Source organism: Micromys minutus (genome assembly GCF_963924665.1).
Source record: "Micromys minutus genome assembly, chromosome: 5".
In the NCBI taxonomy this organism is placed as follows: domain Eukaryota; kingdom Metazoa; phylum Chordata; class Mammalia; order Rodentia; family Muridae; genus Micromys; species Micromys minutus.
In genome coordinates, this window is record NC_137974.1 from 607,405 (window position 1) to 616,590 (window position 9,186).

Consider the following 9,186-nt stretch of genomic DNA (forward strand, 5'->3'; position numbering starts at 1 on the left):
CAGCTTCCCGGCTTTTAGTCTCTGCGTGAGAATATGTCTCTTCTTTGCGTGTTGACTTCATTTCCATCCTGGGAAAGGTGACCACTAGGCTTCATACTCTAGCATGTAGCAGACACCCAGCCCCCATGGTCCCAGCCTGTCACCAGGCCTTTCTGCTGGGACCAGAAACTTGATGTCTAGGGTAGGCAGAGAGAATGGGCTTGGGGATGGGCTGGGGAAGGGAGGGAGGAAGAGTAGAATTCTTTGAGTGGGACCAGATAGGTCTCTGTGTAGAGTAACATTACGCTCTTTCTCTCATAGACAGGCTGCATGCTTCTAAAGGCCCATCTGGCGGGGCTTTGAGAACGGCGGTAATTACAAGCCGAAGACGGACGGGAGAAGCCCAGCTGCGCTAACTCATAAGGAAGTGCAGGCCAAGGCTGAAGGGAAATTACAGGCTGAAAACCTTTCTAGTTTAGGCCTTTTGGTGTTCTTAATCACAGACTTTAAATGTTGTAATAAACACTGTTGCATTTTATTGACAACTCCCATGACAGGCAAATCTTTTTCGTTTTATTTTATTTTTACCGTTTACTTTTTGGGATACGGTGGTGCAGTTCCGCTGGGATCAAGCTGGTATGTCCTCCCTTAGTGCGTCTGCCCCTAAGAACACTAGGAAAACTGGTCTCATTTTTTTACATAGCTCCTAGAAATATTCAAACCTTTTTTTCCATAAGCTGTTCTCTGCCTTCTGTGGCTGACACAGATTTCCAGACTCTGTGCCTAAGAGGATGGGCTGGTTCTCTGAAGCGAGCAGATAGGATGAAAAGGTGTGGGATCGCCTCTGATTTGTTCTATCAGGCAGAGTCTATGGTAGAGAAATAACTAAAGGTCCAGGCAAGCGCCTGCAAAGCTACAGGAATGAGACGCTGCTAGGGTCTAGAGAGGGTCTTTATTTCAGCGTTGGATCACAATGGCATGACCCTTCCCAACGTTTTGCAGGGATAGCTGTCCTTGAACACCATCAGCTGATATTATTAACGGGACTTATTCTGAGTCACGTGTTATCAGTTCCCATGAAAAGATCGAGCTATTCCTTACATGAGACTGGACAAGTCACCTTAACTGAGACCTATTCGTTTATTTGGGGTGTGGTTACCTGTGCGTGCGTGTAGGCATGCCGTGGCACATGTGTGGAGTCAGGTTTTTTTCTCCTATCATCTCACCTTGCTGGCCCTGAGAACTTTTCTTGATGCAGTTCCCTTTCACAAGTGGATCCTTACTCAAAACACATCTTTTGGATTTTAACAAATAGCACAGTCACCATTTCAGCAGGAGAAGCAAACTGTGAAGCTTGTCTTCACGCTTTTCCTTCGGTACTATTTCTCACGCCATTTCCTCACCGGGTCCTATTTTATCCTTTGGGTTTTGTTTACAGCAATGGCTTATTTAGCCTTGTTCTTTCTGCATTTGGTTTCAAACATGTAAAGTTCTGGGGCCTACAAAAGTAAAGCAACCAAACGGCCGCACAACGGAAGTGTACCACCGTAAACTCAAAAAATGGCCACATGACAGAAAGTTTCCACCACAAGCTCAATCTCTCATCTTTTTAAAAGATGGCCTTGCCTTCCCTGAAGCTCTGTATCAGTGAGAGATCGCTTCTTTATATTCCTCAGTCCCTTGTTCTATACAGGCTAGAATGGCTTCTAACAAAAGCCGCACAAATCGGTGGAAACTATATATTAAATTCAAGACTATTTGTCTAGGTCGCTGAGTGAAAAGCCTAAGTTCTGCTGTTTTCCCAAGGTACTCGGATATCCGTGCATTCCCTCATCTCACACCATCATCTCTCTCACGAGCACAGGCCGGCTCTGAAGAATTCAACACTTCAGCTCTTTACAGAACTGTCAGCAATGATGGCAACCAGGTTGCTGACATGTCTTACTGTTTACAAAGGATGAGCCCAGAGAGGCTGCTGGGAAGACTTGATAAGCCCCGGAGCTCTCTGATGCTGGCCTCTAAACTAGCTGCCTTTGCTTGGCTGGCTGAAGAGGCAAGTATCAAAACTTGATCTACACCCACACCAGCAAATAAAATGGGGCTGCTCAGAGTTGCCCTGGAAATATGGAAAACAAAAAGAGACAAAGATCTGTCCCCCTGCCATGTATGTAGATATGTTTCCTCAGTTTCCTGCATTTTACTTAGCATTTAGTGATAAAAATTCTGAAGCTGACATTAAAGTTGTGGATGATTATCACATTAACCATGTTTCTCATGTTCACAGCCCTCTATTTCTTTAGAAATTCTAGTTAACGCTCTAGTTAAGTTCAAAGTCTTTAGGAGGCTGTGCCGGAGGAAGGCTGAGGTATAGCTCACACAGGGCAAGCTTACAAAGGCGTGGGTCCAGGGTAGCATCCTTCCTAAGGAACTCTTCCTTGCTTCAAAAAGCACTCTGAACACCCCATTTTAAAATGAGAGAATCCAGATGTATTTCTTGGAAACTGCAAATGCACACACACATACGCTTTTCTCCCACTCCGCAGTCAGATAAATGTTCTACCACTGAGCTACCCCCCACCCCCATTCTGTAAGTAGGAGTTTTATCTTCAGGAAGAGGAGCTTAGGAAGTCAAGACTTCTTTCCTTGCTCGGCCTGTGGTACCGAACACTGGAGAGGGGAAAGTCCCGTGTGTTTGCGGTATACTTGGCTCATGCACATACACACTGGGTACACACATGCATAGATCTGCATGTGTCATGCCTTATGTTTGTGTCTCCACCCATGTGAGCCTAGGAGGTATGTGCTGTTTCCTTTCTTTGCAACTGACTGCAACTACGCTGTTTCCTCTCACCCTGTTCTTGCAGAGATGCCATTGCTTAAAATAACATCTGGCATGGACGGTAGAACACTTGCTTAGCTGTAATCACTAAGTGCAATTTAATTGTGAACCTGTGCTCACGGGACAGGTTCTTCTCTGTTGACATCTTTCTTCATAATATTTAAGAGCTTTATGCCTAATTTTTTCTCCAAAATGTTTGTATAAAATTTGCTTCCCTTAAAAATCATTGCTTTATAAATACTGAGTTTCAGCTCTTAACAAAATTTCACTGTCCCCTTCTTGCAGGGGACTAAACCAAGGCTCTGAGGGTGTTCATATCCACAGACTACATTTGGGGCAGCAGCACAAACCCTGGGCTGTATACTTCCAGATACGTTTTCAGAGCTGTGTGTTTCTGCTGTGAGCTCATTTTGAAGGTAGAGGCTTGGTTGTCATGGGCACACTGTGGACTGAAGGGCCCATTGGATGAGCATGGGTTATACATACCAAGCAAGGGCAGACTGTGCCAAGCAGGAAGGATACGTAGTGACATGCGTGCTTACAGCCAGTTGCCGCTTAGATTATCCCCTGAAATGAAATAAAGGAAGAATGTCACTGCAGGTCCTGAGCAGGGCACTGTTGATCTGGTACATGCTTTCTCTCTCCACTTCTGATATATTGGGGGACAGTTTTCATCTTTCCAAACAAGTTAGACGCGTCTTACGATTTTGATAAATGGTTATATTAACTTACATTGATAGATCTGACTTTTAAGTCACTTATGGGATGCATAAATGCATCCTCTTTATCAGAAGAAAGTAGCTTTCTTGGAAAAAAAATTCCAAGATTTCACTAGACTCTCATTTCAGGAACAATTATTGACCAATGCTAGACAGAGTAGATACTTATAGTTCTTTGGGATAGACTTTAGCTTTTCCACATACAGTGCTGATGATTCCTGCTACTTCTAGAAAATTAGGAATATTACAAACAACTATTGAACGTAGAGCCAGGATGCTAAGGTGTGCGTGAGAAGTGGGCCCGGCTTCTATCTCTCCCCGCTGCCCCGTCCTGAACGCAGACAGAGCGATAGCTTATTGGATCGTCTCGAGTCTAATAGCTGCATCCCTGTGTGAGTCGAATCCCAGGTTTCCTTGGTGTTTGGGTTGGATGGATGGGATATTGTGCATGTGAGGACCTTCTGCCCCCAGCTCATCCACGTGTCATTTTCATGGCTGGGGTTCTTTCTTTTCAAAGGACAGCGCTGGCCTGCCAGCCACAGTTCTTGCTGCTGGGTTCTCAGGTTTCCATCTGCAGGGAAGTGGGGCCATGGGAGCAGACATGCAGAAGGAAGATAGCAGGTCTTTGTAAAGTGTCTAGTCTGCAGCACAATAAGGCAGAACAGCACGGGACTAGAGGCTTTGGAACACTCGGGAGTCTCTGCCTTCTTATTAATGCAAGGTGATGAGGTCATAGCTTATTGTTTAACTTATATGGCACAATTAGGAGATTTATTTTTTAATGTGATACATCTTACAAACAGTTGACTCAGAAAAGTTTTATGGGAGAGGCAAGCTCTATGTGAAAAGATGTTGGAAAATTACCATTTTCTTCTTGAAGTTTGAATTTGTGGGAAAAAAAAAAATCCAGGCAAGAATAAGGAGAGCCTCAAGGAGCCTGTCTAGGGTTTCCTGGCAGCAGGGGGTTTGATTACTTAATGCTAACAAGATTAAGGAGATGACATTAGCTCCTAGCCTTTTTCCTCCCATGAAATAAAGGCAAAAATGGGAGCTAAATATTAGTTTTTACTCGGAAATCATTAGCTCTGTCTGTGTATGTGCTCAAGTGAAGCACACGTCTCATGTGCATGCCCATGAAATTATAAATTAACTATAGTAGTATATACTTTTACAATTTTGTTGTGTTTATCCGCTAATTCCAGGCAGAATCTCTTCAAATGCAGTGCACAAGTTTCTGGCTTGGGGAAGGTGTCAGTCGTCAGGCAAAGCAATCCTTTTGCAAGTACCGAGTGTGGTGGGCTTCAGGGAGAGCTCTGAAGGGTCTCCTGCAGGGAGATGGATAGCAAGGAACCAAGGTCCTTATCTTAACCTGCAGAGAAGCAAATCTGAAGGTGCAGTCAGGAGTGTGGAGTCGGATGTTGTTTTAAATATGCTCTCATTAGACCTGCCAGTTCAGCCATCCTTTCGAGATTCTATTATTAGACTCATGCTCCATTTTGTTTATATTTAGGACCCTGGCATTTCCTGCCAATTCAAAGGAAGAGAAGAAAATTAGTGCCTGCTCTCCATCATGTCTGCGTGCTTTTCTGTTCTGTAATCTCAAATGCCTGCGAGGCCTGCGAGCTCGAACCCCAGCACCTGCTTTCAGACTAGCTTCCCTGACTCTGCTGGTGTCTTAGCTTTTATTTTTCCCTTTATGTTTAGTTAGCTACTCATTGGGGGAGGGTTTGCTGTACATTTGTTTGTGAAGATCAGATGACAACTTTGCTTTGACTCTCTCTTCCCCACCATATAGGTCCAAGGAATCAAACTCAGGTCACTAGGCTTTGGACGCAAGATCCTTTACCTGTGGAGCTGTCTAATCATATTTTTGAGGATTTGAAAACCTTACCAAGGTATATAGGATTCTCCAAGTTAGACACGACTGTCTTTTTTTAAAAAAAAGGTTGAACTGGAGCCAAAATGGATTTTTTGGATCCTGTATCTGTCTCCTGCCGTGGTGATGAAGCTGCCAGCCCCAAACCGGTGGGTGGAAATAGATTCCAGCCCCCGAGGAAGTACTGACTGCCTCAGGACACTTACCACCCTTGCTGTTTCCTCTCCGCCATGTGGAAGGAAACCGTGGGCTTTCCTGGGCATTGTTTTTATTCTCTCAATCCAGGGAACTGAAGCATTTGGCTTTGGGGGGTCTGGATAGTGAATCTCAGCTTGGAGACGGTGGCTGCTGTCTCTGAACTCCAGCTCTGTTCCTCTACCCCCTTCCGGTGTCGTGCAGTAAGTGTGCAGTACTAGAAAACCTGCAGGGAGCGCCTGGAGGTCAGACCCTACACACGCTTTTAAGCTGAACAGGGATAAATGCACGGGAGACACTGCACACCTAGGATGTCCTGCAAATGAGATGAAATCTATATAAATGTACTCTTCTGTCTCTTAGATTTCATTCGATTTGCATACCACAGATCTGATGACAACTCTCTTGAAAAGTGGCGAGGATTCCTAGGGAAATGTCCAATATCTATTTCTAGCCTGATAAGTGATTCTCTTGGTCACAGCATGAACTTACACTTCAGTGAGAATCCCTCAAGGCATATATGTATATATGTGTGTGTTTGTGTGTGTATGTGTGTGTGTATGTATATATATATATATGTACATATATATATATTCTGTATAATAAATCCAGACCTGTATCTCAGGGATGAGGTAGGGGTGGGGGAGGAGCGTGTGAAGGGCGACTGTATTTAATCAGATGGTGAGGGGAAGACAAGGATTTTGGTTCCAGGTTTGTACCCAAGAAATTGAGAAGTGCTATATTCATTTTTGGCTTTGCTCAAGGTGGTTTCTTTCATTTCAATTCCTTTGATTATCTCAGCAACAATGGTCCAACCAAAGAAAATGAACCTTGGAAAGGAAGATGATGAGCCCTCCTCGTGATCAGGCTGATAGCAGAGTCCCCTCTGTCAGACATACTCTCTTTGTCAAATCCTAGTCAGCCCACCTTGCTGACACTGTTACTCGTGGGAGCTGAGTCTGGTGCCAGCCTGTACTGAACTCTAGATGAAAGTTCTCTCTTCTGACAGGCAGCTTGTGCTAAACCTTGACCTTTTTGAGCTTTGGGAGGTGGACAAGGGAGCAGAGGGTGACTGGGAAGGAGGGGCTGTGTGCTTACTGCTTATGGGGAGTCTGTTTACCTGCCTTCAAGGGTCACAGCCTTCTGAATGGGTTTCTGGAACTCTGCTCTTGGGTTTGGTTTCAGAGGACCCGCACTGTGGAATTCAGCCCCCCCCCCCCCCCCCGCGCCCACCCCTTGCTGTTTGGGATGGACTTTTATTCCCCATGTGAGTCAAGCCTTCCCGGGGAGCACTGCAGCTTTGTTCAAGCCACGGGGATGGCTGTTCTAAGTGGACTTTACTGTTGTTGTATAAACCTTCATTTAAGATTGACTATAAAATGTTTCTGAACCTGCCAAACATGCATTAAAATATTTTGCTCCATTTATGCCTATGTGTAACATTTGGTTTCTAAAGAGCTTTAATCAGTGACTTCAAGTAGGAAGTTATCCATCTTTATTGCCGGTTGGTTCTCAGTGGTGGTCGGGGCAACGATCTTTTTATTGCCTCTGTGTTTAGTTGTTCTTTGACATGATAGAAGTCAGCTGCAGTTCAATGAGCTCAGTATTTGTGCAACTTAATTGCTCGCTTCCTCCAATACATACTCAGTTTTTCCTTTTATGAGCAGGGCTGTTGGAAAAATTAAGCTTAAGGATATAGCCCTCCACTGTTAATTAACCTCCTTCCCAAACACATTAGTAAAATAGGTCAAATAGCTGCTGAGTGCTAAGTGTTCTGTTACAGGCTCTTCCTGGGCTGAGAGTGGACCCTGTGGTAAGTGAACAGGCGCTGGTATTTTGAGCATTTTCTGGAAGCAGGCATGGCGTAGAGCGATGCTAAGGGCCCTCCCCTGCGGTACCACCGTCCCCTCTGGGTGGGACATGGTGCTGCTTAGCTTGCTTTTTTCTACAAACATCCAAAGATGTAAAATACTTTCTTCCTTAGGTTACTGCCTGTTCTAAAAAGTGGGACCTAACTCAGCTCTCTCTTTAGTCACCACTGCCGCTGTTTTGGTTCGCTATTCCTAGAATAATCCGAATAATGGGAGGTCTGGACATGGTCGAGCTGTATAGGAAATGCGGCACTGAACGGAAAACGTGAGAGAGACAGCGGTGGGTACGGTCCCTCTATTGTCTGCTTGTAACGTCACCGTTTAATCTTTCTATGAGAGGAGATGAGAAAAGAAAAGAAACAGCCTGCCCCAAAGAAGTGTGAGCTGACAGTACAGAAATCCTCCTCCAGAAATTATTAGTTATACTCTCTAAACCTTGCAAACATTTTGGCAAACAATCTACATTTCTAAAATTGTCTTCCTTGATAGAGTGACCATCAGGTTGTGGCAAGTTAATGCCCTTCCGAGACCTTTTTGATTCCTAACATGGACAAACTTCCACCTTATACTTACAGTTACTGGAGAGAGAATGCTACAACACTGCTTTTTTTGTGGTGTGATATCAGAATCCTAGAGACACAGAATTGGTATTGAATTGCTATTCTGATTTTCCTACTTACCAACCCAGGATTGCTGGACGTTTGATTATTATTGTGTGCTGTGATTCAGAGTGGCTCTTGCAGCAATGTGCTGGGTTATGCCCAGGAGTTATGAATTCTAAGGGTTACATTTTCTCTCATCTTTTGCCTGACTGACGCCTGAGATGCAAATGGTGAACTGTGTTATGGTGGGAAGGATAGGTATTGGAGGAGGAGCACCTGTGTGTTCTAGAAGCCGAGCTATGGATTCAGGGTTGGAGAATGGCATTTGGTAGAAAGGCGTCCATTATGAGTCCAAGTCCTGCAACTGACTTAATACTTTATTTCCATCTAGCCAAATATGCTGGAAAACTTCCCATTACTTCAAGGTTGAAGAGATTTGTCAGGAAGAAGAAGAGGAGGAGGAAGAAAAAGAGGAGGAGAAAGAGGAGGAGGAGAAAGAGGAGAAGGAAGGAGTGAGAGAGGAGGAGGAAGAGGCGGAGCAGGAAGGGGAAGAGGAGGAAGAGGAGGAGGAAGAAGAGGAGGAAAAAGGAGGAGGAAGTTCAAGATGATGGGTATGGAAGAGCAAATTTTGGAAACTTCTAAGGCAATATCTTGATGCTCTTTCTATGTATCCTCAGAACCCTGAACCCTGCTGATGGAATGTAGAAGCACCGTTTTCATTTCACATTCCTTATAAACCAGCTGCATCCAGGAGATTATGCCAGGTCATGCTGAGCTCCCAGGAATCAATGGTTGCTTGGCTCTTGTATTTATCTGTTAACTTTAAGGAGTGTGCTTACTCTTCTGACTTTTCTAATAAGTCAGGATGGATTTCAATAAAATCTGGAAAATGAGCCCTAACACCCATGAAATGTTTCCTATAACCAGCAGGTGGCACCGTCAATACTACAGTGGTGAAAACCTGGACGTTGGTAGCAAAGATGGGGTGGAGGGCTGAAAGGGTTAGGCAATGCAGGTGAACCTACATCTGAGACTGAGGTTCACAGGCCATCTTAGACAGCTCTAAAGCAGTCCTGGGTTTGCAATGCTCTTTCCCTCCCTCCCT